This window comes from Ylistrum balloti, unplaced genomic scaffold (assembly GCF_031769215.1).
Source record: "Ylistrum balloti isolate Yb309-2 unplaced genomic scaffold, AGI_CSIRO_Ybal_v1 Utg370742, whole genome shotgun sequence".
In the NCBI taxonomy this organism is placed as follows: domain Eukaryota; kingdom Metazoa; phylum Mollusca; class Bivalvia; order Pectinida; family Pectinidae; genus Ylistrum; species Ylistrum balloti.
This window is the reverse complement of record NW_026782437.1, coordinates 839299-851887: the sequence shown is the minus strand read 5'-3', so window position 1 is coordinate 851887 and position 12589 is coordinate 839299. Positions and strand designations below refer to the sequence as shown.

Here is a 12589-nt window from a genome sequence, read left to right as displayed (position 1 = left end):
ATCCAAGATACACTTGATATACAGGTTTCTACTCCCAGTTAGTAAGTACATGTAGATTTGATATTGTCAATAAGCGGACAACTACGCAGACAGGCAAACCATTGTTCACCATTATATTTAAACAGTTACATAGGGCATATAAGAATGTACGGTGTATTTCAATGCTTATAAATCCAGTTATAATAAGAAAGTATCGTGGCTCTAAGTCGCTTACACTTAGAATATAAGTTAAGGAGATAATGTTAACGTCAACAACAATGGATTATCATAATCCACGTGCACTCACGTGCAAAATATTCGGAAAATAGAACATTAAAACTGATTCTAATATATTTAACATTGATAACAAATGTAGTATTTAAACATTGTCTAAAATGCTATAGTTACATAAATACATTAAGGAATGTAATTAAATGGTGGCATGTAGTGTTACTATATGTCATTTCTATGTAAAGGATACAATATTTACTTTACGTCAAATATAACAGAACATACAAACAGCAGTTCAGTCGAGCTATTTCTGCGACAAATATAGGTATATAGGTATAAACATATGCAAACCTTTAAACCAAACAACATGTAGTATACAATAAACTTTGGCTTATACATGAATGAGCAATGCTAAATAATTTCACTAATATTATATAAGATAGGTACATAACTACTCGGGCTAAAGCACTTAAGATTGCTTGATATATAGGCGAGGTGTCTTGGGACAGGTGATTGGAACAACCTCTAGTAACCTAGTCCTATTACATTGAAATGTAAAATAATGATTAGCAGTTAATTTTGATTGGATTTCAAGGGGAGAAAACAAATAAATAAGAATAAGTGACATAAATAGGGGCTGCTTGGTATTACTAAAATAACAATTTAAATGTATGCCCTCTGTTTATTTTAAACAGCGTGGTGTTATAATAGCAAAGTGTATATAATGTGCAAATTGCTGTCAGTTTGATATAAATACTTAATATCCCATTTTATGTCAAAGTCTAAACAAAATACTATGTTATCCTTAAATAATGTGGATTAATGAAACCAATTTGATATACAAAAGTACCTAATGCCCTTTGGTTATATTAAAGTGTATTTGAATGTACTAATTGCGATCAATATGAAAATTGAAAGTACTAAATGCATCCTGTTTATTTTAAAGTCTTAACAAAATATTTTGAAGTAACACTATGGTAACCCAATATAGCGTAATGTTATGCTACCATCTTGATTTATATAAGTAAATCGTATTGTTCTAGTAGTTATCAGTCTGATCTATGAAAGTACTGTGTACTTTGAATAGTCCTAACAAAATACAGTGAAGCGTTACGACTTTCAGTTACCATCCATTTTGTCACGTATCTATTGATATAGTATTGTTTTACCTCATGTTATACATTTTCATGTATCTGAAGATCCAATAAACTTGAAAAAAAAACTATACAAAAACAAAAAAAAACAATAGACTTCCTTTATTTGCATATTGTTGAACAAATGTTCAATTTGGATGCAGAAAAAAACTGTGCACGCTAGACACTAATTCTGTTGGCTATTTTTGGTAATAGACTAGCCTAAACACAAACACGTTTGAATCGGTGATCGTGGAAAGATTCTTTTAAGATACATATGATTACAGTATGAGGACGCAAGTGTTCATAAAATATAATTACATTATGTTTTTTAACTCTTAAAAGGGATTGAATGATATTCCAAAGTCAAATTCAATTTTTCCTGTGAATGTTTATGAAATGCATTCGTTATTCGATCATTGTTTATGTAATATATAAAATGAATATTAATTTAAGGACAGAAAACGTGACCGAGAAATTACACAGAAAGTGAAATTTGATCATTTATTTCTTTAACTGTTGTATACCGGAGTTAAATCAAAACATGGCAAAGGAGAGACAGTTGATATATCCAACTATTTCGGAGACCCACATAACGATACCGAATAATTTAGGTGAACACAATTTACTGATCAAATGTGTTCAATATCTTTTGCTGTTTTAGATATTTACAGTAGGGTGAACATACATAAAGAGACCATATTATGTATATAGTATACTGAATGGAAGGTGGGGAGGGGGGGGGGGCGTAAGAGAGGTATGGATGCATATAAAAAGGTACTTCTTAACTGTGATTTTTTTCCCCATGGGTTGCCTCAGCATCTAACATTGGACATGTGGCATTCTAATTTGAATTCTGTGTACAGGAAAACAATTGCCGCAACTTTCACAAAAGGGACGAAAATGAACAGCAGTGTAGTGGTTTATGTTTTAGACGAAACGTACATTATTTATTTCATGGCGAATGCACCACTGCACAAATACAAAAAAAAAAGTTTGATATGAGGACAAAAATAACTCACAGACAGGACTGGATATCGTATGTCCAGCTTTTCGACATGAATTTGGAATGCGGCATGTCGAGTTTCAGATTATGAATATTTGATGTCAAGTGTTAGATGTCTAGTTAGGTCACCTTCACAGAACATTTATTTTCGATTTTTATCATTGTTAACACGACTTCTATTATCTTTTCCAGCCATTTAGGAATGGTATCCGGTACCTAGCAATGAGGGAGTCCTAGGGAAGTGACTTTACCTTTTACAATGTTAGGAGGGTTTGCTGTTTATTCTGATAAGGGAAGAGTATTTATACTAGGCGATATGAACGTATGGCAGTTTATCGACAATGATAGAAGATTTTTCTCTTGCTAGATAATTTAAGTATGAAGTAAGTAAACATGTTAAAATCCTAGGCACACGTATTCCCTACCATAGGACATAACACCGCCATCGGCTGTAGTATAAATGACAGACAAGTGAATATATTTGATCACGAACATGAACGCTATATTGAGAATAAATGGTTTTGTAGAATGTTGCGTCTTAAATAGGTCAAGTTAAAATGGGAAAATGCATTAACAATGGATCTACTGATCTTTACAGGTACCTATAGCTAATGCTGGCATTTCTGATGTAAATGTATTTTATAATGAAATTTCGTTTTGTTTGCATAAAATCTGCGAAGAAGTCCGTGAAAAGAAGTACTTATATTTGGTCACGTAACTTGTTAATTGAATACAATACAATTCATGTGCTATTAAACATGTCGTTTTGTCTTGTCATTATGTATTTTGTCAAACTTTATTGGAAAAGGGCTTGATATAAGTTGGGAAATTTATACCCATTGAAATTGTTCAATAAAATATGTTTAAATCAATACTATTAAAACTCAACTGAAGCGACGTCTTCGTCGCCTCTAGTATGATATACATGTATATATGAAGAAGAAATTTGCTTAACTAGACAGATCTAGCTAGTAATGTTTGTGATTGCCAATCAAAAATAGTATATGAAAGTAGCACTGAACACGAACCGTGGGGTATACAAGGTGTTTTTGAATTATAGTTAATTGCGTCACGCGACGAATCCTTTGCTCTTGAAACGTTATTTGTTAAGTATGAACAAATACTATAAGGTTGGAAATGAGAATTTTTTTTATACTTTGCCCAAAGGTCATAGGGATCTAAAGATGACCCTAACAGTTTACGATGTAGCTTTAAAACCCACCTTTCTCATTTTAAGTCAATTTTCTTCTTGGATGGGTTATATAAACAGCAATTTGCTAACTTGAAAAAAATCTATCTAGCAAATTACAATAGTTTGTGAGATCCAATTTAGAAAATGGATCGATTACGTCATTCGTAGCTTTTTTTTAACTGTAGCAAAACTTTTTTATATTGTTTGACATTACAAGTAGCTTCATAAACGGTCAAACTTGTGATTTAGGGACAAAATCTTAACCAAATCAACAATATATAGACTGGCTTTGTTAGCCATGGTCATCAGTCATAAACTCTTTTTATGAAACAAGGTCAGTATTTAGTATTAAATTAATATCTGAATATTTGAATTGAAGAAATTGATTTTTATCAACGATTTAAAAATTGATGTAAAATTCATGTCGTGTAAAGGGACACCTGTCACCTGACTCTGTATTTCAACACAGGTTGGCGACAGAAATGTATGGTGGCTGATTCGGGACAGCGTAATATCGCTTCGTTTAATGGGAAGTGAGATTGCGATATTACGATAGCACGATGCGATATCACGATAACACGATGCGATATCACGATAGCACGATTCGATATCACCAGATCGCATCGCACTATTGTGGTCTCGCATCGCGCTATCGTGATATCGCAATATCGCTTCCCATTAAACGAAGCGATATTACGATGTCCCGAATCAGCCACCATAGAAATGCTTTGTTAGTGATTCGGATTTTCGAAAGTTACTTGTCGCTGACTTTTCGCCAAGGTTCGCCAATGCATGCTTTCGGTCAGTAAGGTCGCGATATATTTTTGCACTCAGATTTTTCTAGAAAGATCAACAAAATTCGTTTCGAAAAAATCGGGAAAAAATGGCATGTTATGTGTAGAATTGATTAACATTTTCTTCAACGTTGGTAAAATTTGGTTCATGGCGAGAATAGATTGATGACTAATATGTCTATAAATAGAGATTTTCATTCTCTGTCAACAAAAAAAAACAAAAAACAAAATTGCTGTCTGTATTTTAAATGGGTAGAAAGCAAGCTTTACACAAAGATGTAATATCATACAGTCAAGCATTACTAATTGTTGAAAGCATTACACGTGTTGGTGTTGCATTGAACTTAAATTTGTGTCCACGAAACAGAACTGAAGTCGCATGCTAAAGCAATTGAAATGTGGTACAACAGTTCTTATAAGGTTTGTTGACTCACTTGTAAACTTTTAATCCATTAACAGTTGTTACAATAACTAAGGTATAAGCATCCTTTTTATATGGTTGTGATTTATACCATCAACAAAGAACATAACTGATTAAATAAGAAGAAAGATCTTAGAATTTTAGTGTCAAGTCAATTCAAAGTTTCAGCATTAAAACTAGAATTGACGTGGCTAGTTCCTCGGAAAAACGGCTACTTCTAGATCCGTTAGATTAGATAATTAATATCTAACCTGAAAAGGTTTTTTTAATCGCTATAACCAGTAGCTTGTCGGGATAGCTTGTGAGAACTCTATACATTATTGTTGGTCAAATGTAGAATTTGTGGAAATTATACCAAGCTGTAAATAGAAAATATAGCAACAATACCTAGAAAAATCAAATAATTGTAACTGTTTATACCAATGAAAGCGCAGAGCTATGTGACAAATGCGATATTGTACATCAGGATATTTCAACACACTTTGTAATAGAGTGTAGTCATACTGAAAATTGACGTGATCAGTTGTGGTGTTCTATTTCAAACATTGACAATACTAGTATTTTACTAAATGCGTGTCTACATTCCCTTAAGGATCAATAGATATTGCATATTCTAATCGGTACTTATACGCATATTTCAGTATTCGCCTTATTCGCTTACATGTGTATCACATACATCCATAAATTTAGACCTTTTATCACTGTAATGCTAATTACTACAATTTTAAGTCAAATACCATCTGTTCTTTATTATGCATATATAAATGAGTTGGCATTGTAATTAAAATTGTGCATATGCTATTCTGGTTCTTTTGGGGGAAATGGAGAGACGAATGAACGAAAGAATGATTTACACGGTGAATCATGAAAAATAAGGAGAAGGGGAATAATACGAGGTGTTCCGGAAGAGTAAGCGTCTTCTGCTTCATTGACGACACCCACCTTATAAACCTTTGTCAATCCAAGTAAGTTCTGCCATGTTAACAAACCAGAACAATGTTAATGTTACTGTATGTTTTCTTGCACATTGGTCCAATGCACATTGCACTTGGTCACTTGTGGTCATTATGTGCCGCGGACAGCCCAGGTTTAGCCTACATCCTAGGGACAGCCTACAGTCCATAGACAGCCTATGACAGTCTAGGAACAGCCTAGGGACAGTCTCAACCTAGGGGCAACCAACAGTCCAGGAACGGTCTAGACACAGCCTTCAGCCTAAGGGCAACTGACAGTCCAGGGACGATTTAGTAACAGCTTAGGGGCAACCTAAAGACAGTCCAGTCTGAGGATAGCATACAGTCCAAGGACAGCTTCAGTCCAGGGGCAGTCTAGGGAAAACCTAGAGACGATCTAGTACAGCCTAGGGACAGTCTGTTTAAGTTAAATAGTGTACACTATTGGTATATCCCACTTCCGCGATTCTGGCGAAGGGAAAATTCAATACTAAGCGCATTAACTTTTCAGGTTGAATTTGTCTTTATCCAGTTCGTGTTCGTAATGCCGAGGAATGCCAACTGAAAGGAGCTCACCGCTTGTATTTTATCATCTTAAACATTCATCTTGTAACACAGAGAAACATCCTCAATTAGTATACACTATTTTCTACACTCCTTTGCCGGTTCCTGAACTAGTAATACACTTCTGAATTTAGTCAGATTACACACAGTAAATACACGTAATGTTCAATATACGTTAGACGAATCCTGATGTCTGGTGATGTCACGTTGTACTGGCACTGTGATGTTTTTATTTATTTTTTGAAATAAACATGTATTCATAAACAATAATTGTAACACTACTAACAATGGTTTTTTCATCAGCGGAACTATAGATGTAAAAATTAAATATGGATTTTGGTAGAAGGACAAGTCCTTTTTTCACGATATTGTTTTATTTCTGTTAAACACTTATCATTTCGTGGGAATGACAAAAATGCTGAAACTTAACAGAGTTACCTCCCTTCTAGTAAATGTTACAACACCATGTATTTTAGTATGCAGTATAGCTATTTTGATCCGACATATACAGATACATCACCTGGAAATGAGACGTAAGAATGTTCTATTACATTTTCTATTCAAAGATACAATTGAATTGACTTCTCTGTTTCAAGCTGCTTCGCCTAGAAATGAAACAATTATTATAGCATGCAAGGCAGGTAAGGCAAATAAAAAAATTCAATTCAAAATTTACTAAACTTACTTAACTCATTTCGCAGTGTTGTTAACACTTGACTTTTAGAAAAATAATCCGAAAATCAACGTCTTAGCGTACCAGTATTTTATTTTGTAGTTACCACGTGAGAGATACGTCATATGCGCGTGACCTCTTTCATAAAACATGTCCTTGTACATACAATGAAAAAAACCGACTGTGTTCTAAAACAGAATCGGTTTTAGCAACTGCATATCGCGTAATGGTAGTCAAAACCATGTAAATTAATTATACATATCAGCATGTACATAGATATGGCTCACAATGGCGCTGATTATATCTCGTTCTGATTTCTTTGGTCCTTTCTAGCTCTGTACTGACATTTTCATGTCGCACTCCAGGAATGCGCCTCCAGTGCAATACGGCTGACAAAACGAATTTTTCATTCCAGGCCAACATCAAACCAAACCTTTCAATCAATTAGACCAGTTCAAAACAAGAACTGAGCGACAAAGCTAAAAATGCTAAAATACATTTATACATTAATCACATTTGAGCGCAAATAAAGAGAGGGGTTTATCGCCAAATAAAAACGGTCTGCTATTGAGTTTTGCTGGTGCAGTTTTTTGTATACATACTGAATAGATCCAGTCGTGACTAGAGGACGACCAGCTCACAACTTCCGTTTTAAGTTCAGGCGATTGTAGGCTCCAATCACGATATCACCAGTTTCGATTTTACATTAAAAGTGTGTAGCAAATTTTTGTTTTCGAAGTTGACGGCCGCCAGTTTGAAACTCGGTCGATCTAGCTCTCCCTGGTGTATATATTGGGGAAATCGATGAGAGCAAATGACAAACTCTTCAGACAACAGTTCACGTTTTCATATAGAATTCAATATCTGATATCGTCTTTTACCGACGATAGCACTTAATTTATATACTAGTTTTCTCCGTGAAGCTGATGTAAGGGGAATAACTCTCGTGTCCTTATAAGATTTACGTCATGAATAAAACCAACAGTTTGAACAGGTTATCAAATGACACTCGTTTCTAAGATAGACAGAGAGTTGAAAAGGTATATCCGAACACGCACTGCAAAATACTTTTTTGAAACTAACAACTAATGCTTTGTGAAAATTCGTGTAGATATAAATTGATTGAGTCGTTTTTTATATTCCATATTACATTGAGACTTATCCTCTCCATCGGACGAACAGGGATGTCTGCTCATTATCACAAGTCAGTACCTAAGTTAAACAGAACTTTCCTATTAAAGCGACAGAACACGTAACACAACACCTACCATTCAGTACATGGCAATTTATTCCAAAAAGCTTAAGAGGTACAGAATTTGAACATATCCAGCAGAAAGTTTGGGAAACACGAGTGAAGGAATCGAACGGAATATGAAATATATCTAGATATGTCGAAGTAAATCGTATTATCCAAAGTAAGGTTACACGATGATAAGCGACATCTACCATCGCTTTGTTTTTGTTATTTTTCTTTAAAACGTTTCTGTAATGTTTCATTATTAAGTCTTTTCGACATCGCCAAAATAAATTTCTCATGTAGTAGATCTGACACAAATGACAAGATGACAAGGACACTATCGACAAGTTCATCGATATGTCGAAATTTTTACAATACACGTCTGTTGAGATTAACAACTACTTACGAACTACCTGCAATTTTGCTGAATACCGACGACCACGCCCCATGTGGGCGTGCCCTTCTTAAGTGCTGCATGTCCACTTATATACTACCCACGCAACCACGCCGGCTTTTCATAACTAAAACGTTGTATTTATAACTGAATCCGAAGTTTCATGATTTACCAATTAGAAATATATAAAGATTGTAAGAAATGAACCAAGATGTAATATGTTTAAAATACATTCTGTTTTAACATTTAAAATATCTAAATAACTCTCCATATGTTCTCTGATAGTCGGCACAAGCCTAACAAGACTGTGCCACAGAATATCAGATTGTTTTTTTACGCTAATCCACGAGGTTTTATGACTAAATACTGCATGTTTAGCATAGTTCACTATTTAAACGATTGAAAGCAAATGTTTGGATTCACTACACACAATCGCCCACTCGTCAAGCGGATGAAGGACTCTTATTAGCTCCTCTGAAGGGTCACTGGGTGAGGCCCATGTTGTCTCGTGATAACGTGTCACACACAAACCTTATAATTATGAGTTTATATGTATATACGGGAAGGCCATTTTATTTGTACATTGTGTTTGAGGTTGTCGAATTGTTTGCTCTGTTACGTTCTATCGTTGTTACATTTGTATCCACTCTGTGTGGGACCGGTTTATACCTCACAGGTAAAATATATAAATCAACAGGTGAAAAACACGGATAAACATCTGAAAAAGAGATTTCAACCGATACAACTCTTCTATTAACATAGATAAACAGGCGCATTATTATTCTGACGGTTAAATTACAATTTGATTTGTGAGCCATGCTGTTCCTATATATAGATCACAACCGATAACACCTATGGTACAAGCTAGTAGTGTGACGTGTCCCTCTTTTCATGCTAATAAATTGCACCCCCTCCCCTCGGACTGTTAAAATGACCAGGTATCGATGACATTTTGATGACGTCCCTGTTGATTGTTATCGACAGATCTGGCACAGCCAGTGTTACAAGACGAAGAGATAGCATTGAAATAAACAAAACAGCTGGAACATGCTAACACAGATTTATCTTCGTAAGCTTTTGTAAAACAGAGAAGACATATTGTTATTTTTACACGTGGTTGAAAGAATTTGCCGAGCACTGGATCACACGGAAGATTATAGGTTCATTTTTTTCTATTAGCTTAACATTCCTTAAAAACGAAGAGAAAATTCAGTAATTTTTATGACAAATAGTTGTGATTCTAAAGTTTCTAATTGACGCTGATTGCTTTCAACCACGGAAAGTATATTTTCAGAAAAAGATAAATATGTTTACTAAAAAGTTCGTGCCCGATAAAATTGTTTTCGCATAGAGTTTTAAAGCTAATCGCACAACCGTGAGTGCGTGGTATCGGTGTGAATTATCTGTTCAGCAAGACTGTACCCTGTGAGGCAAGCTCACCGACCAGTCTCGGCACTGTTTCCAACTAACGTAAGCACGAACAATAGACTTTGTCTATATTTCCACAGTATTGACAAGCTTGTATCTTATTCCCTAGACGGTATCACGCGAGGCAGATTTGGCTAGTTAAGGGGGAGTGATGGTCCCTTCAATCCCGACCAACATTAAGGGCATGCAAATTCACTGAGGCGTGAACGCCATAACAAGGAAACCCGGCATTTGAGCCGAAAAGGTTGAAGAAGGTGTCTGACAAAGGACTTAATTTAGACAGGTACACAGGATTTAGACTAACACAGGTATACACACGAGCCTTACATATGTATACCAGTTCATCGAATATGTACAGTACCTGACAGCTAGTGTAGGAAAAGACAGTGTTTAATGTCAACTCGGATGTTCGTAGAACCTGTCTGAGGAAATCAACGTTTGATTCATTCATAACTGGATTACGTCATTTTGAAAAGTACAGGTATAAATGCTGATGACTCAATAGTTTTACTGTGGATTTCTAGTTTCAAGGTAGGTGTGGTTTAAAGTTCTATTGATAGATAACACATTGAATACTCCAAGCATTTAAAAACATCAAAATGTATTATGTCTCCATTGCATACGTACACGTGAACATTTTTATTTTATTTTGAAATGTTAAGAGTAGTGTTTGTTTAGAACGGGTGAAGTTGTTGCACTGATAAATTATATGGAACAAGTCTCACAGAGCTGGTCCGATACAAAAGTACAACAGTCTCTGGTCTGATACAAGAGAAATATTTTCACTGGTCTGATACAGAGTAAGACAGTCACTGGTCTGATACAGAGTAAGACAGTCTCTGGTCTGATACAGAGTAAGACAGTCTCTGGTCTGATACAGAGTAAGACAGTCTATAGTCTGATACAGAGTAAGACAGTCACTGGTCTGATACAGAGTAAGACAGTCTCTGGTCTGATACAGAGTAAGACAGTCACTGGTCTGATACAGAGTAAGACAGTCTCTGGTCTGATACAGAGTAAGACAGTCACTGGTCTGATACAGAGTAAGACAGTCACTGGTCTGATACAGAGTAAGACAGTCTCTGGTCTGATACAGAGTAAGACAGTCACTGGTCTGATACAGAGTAAGACAGTCTCTGGTCTGATACAGAGTAAGACAGTCTCTGGTCTGATACAGAGTAAGACAGTCACTGGTCTGATACAGAGTAAGACAGTCTCTGGTCTGATACAGAGTAAGACAGTCACTGGTCTGATACAGAGTAAGACAGTCTCTGGTCTGATACAGAGTAAGACAGTCTCTGGTCTGATACAGAGTAAGACAGTCTCTGGTCTGATACAGAGTAAGACAGTCTCTGGTCTGATACAGAGTAAGACAGTCTCAGGTCTGATACAGAGTAAGACAGTCTCTGGTCTGATACAGAGTAAGACAGTCTCTGGTCTCATACAGAGTAAGACAGTCTATAGTCTGATACAGAGTAAGGCAGTCTCTGGTCTGGTACAGAGTAAGACAGTCTATGGTCTGATACAGAGTAAGACAGTCACTGGTCTGGTACAGAGTAAGACAGTCTATGGTCTGATACAGAGTAAGGCAGTCTCTGGTCTGATACAGAGTAAGACAGTCTCTGGTCTGATACAGAGTAAGGCAGTCTCTGGTCTCATACAGAGTAAGACAGTCTATGGTCTGATACAGAGTAAGACAGTCACTGGTCTGGTACAGAGTAAGGCAGTCTCTGGTCTGATACAGAGTAAGATAGTCTCTAGTCTGATACAGATTAAGACAGTCTCAGGTCTGATACAGAGTAAGACAGTATATGATCTGATACAAAGTAAGACAGTCTCATGGTCTGATACAGATTAAGACAGTATCTGGTTTGATACAGAGTAAGACAGTCTCAGGTCTGATACAGAGTAAGATAGTCTATGTTCTGATACAGAGTAAGACAGTCTCTAGTCTGATACAGAGTAAGACAGTCTATGGTCTGATACAAGATTACAACACTTATCATTGCCGATGCTCTGATGGCATCATTTCCAGATGGATTCTGATCAAACGTCACACATTGATAAACATCAATAATATATCAGACGAATTCGTTGAATTACAGAGTAGTAAGGTCACGGCAAGGTCAGTTTTTTTATTTTTATTTTTTTTTTTTTTTTTAGAAAAATCACTGTTTTTAGAAAATTCTTGTCAGCGCTCATGCGGCTTCATTTCATGAGGGAATTTCATCAAATTTCACAAACATATATAGATGACCATATGGTCAAGGTCAGTAGCTATCTTTAGCAAATTCTTGTCGGCGCTTTGTCAGCTTTCTTTTACGTGGGGATCAAACCTCGCACAATTTACCATTTTTTAACCGCCAGGGATTGGCATCGTTTGTGACGTCATGTTATTCAGACATTATGGTACGTCCGTATTATTGTGGTAATTACCCGGGTCTTGTCCACACTACACACCAGATTTTTGCCTCTTAGAAACATTTGACTTAACCTAATACGTCTAAAACTGTTTAAGTAGCTGTAGCATAAATTCATCGGACAGGTGGTAATAGCTATGTCTGTTAGAGCAGAACAGTTGCTG

At 35.8% G+C, this 12589-nt stretch overlaps 1 protein-coding gene across 1 annotated transcript in view; it reads left to right on the top strand.

Annotated features, from left to right (window-relative positions):
* The first annotated feature begins 10149 nt into the window (after nucleotides 1-10149).
* The window catches only part of LOC132557931 (uncharacterized), a 30607-nt gene continuing 28167 nt past the window's right edge, over nucleotides 10150-12589 (top strand). Inside the window, exon 1 of the mRNA XM_060222461.1 lies at nucleotides 10150-10536. The gene's annotated coding sequence lies outside the window, so the exon portion shown is untranslated. The remainder of the gene's footprint in view (nucleotides 10537-12589) is intronic.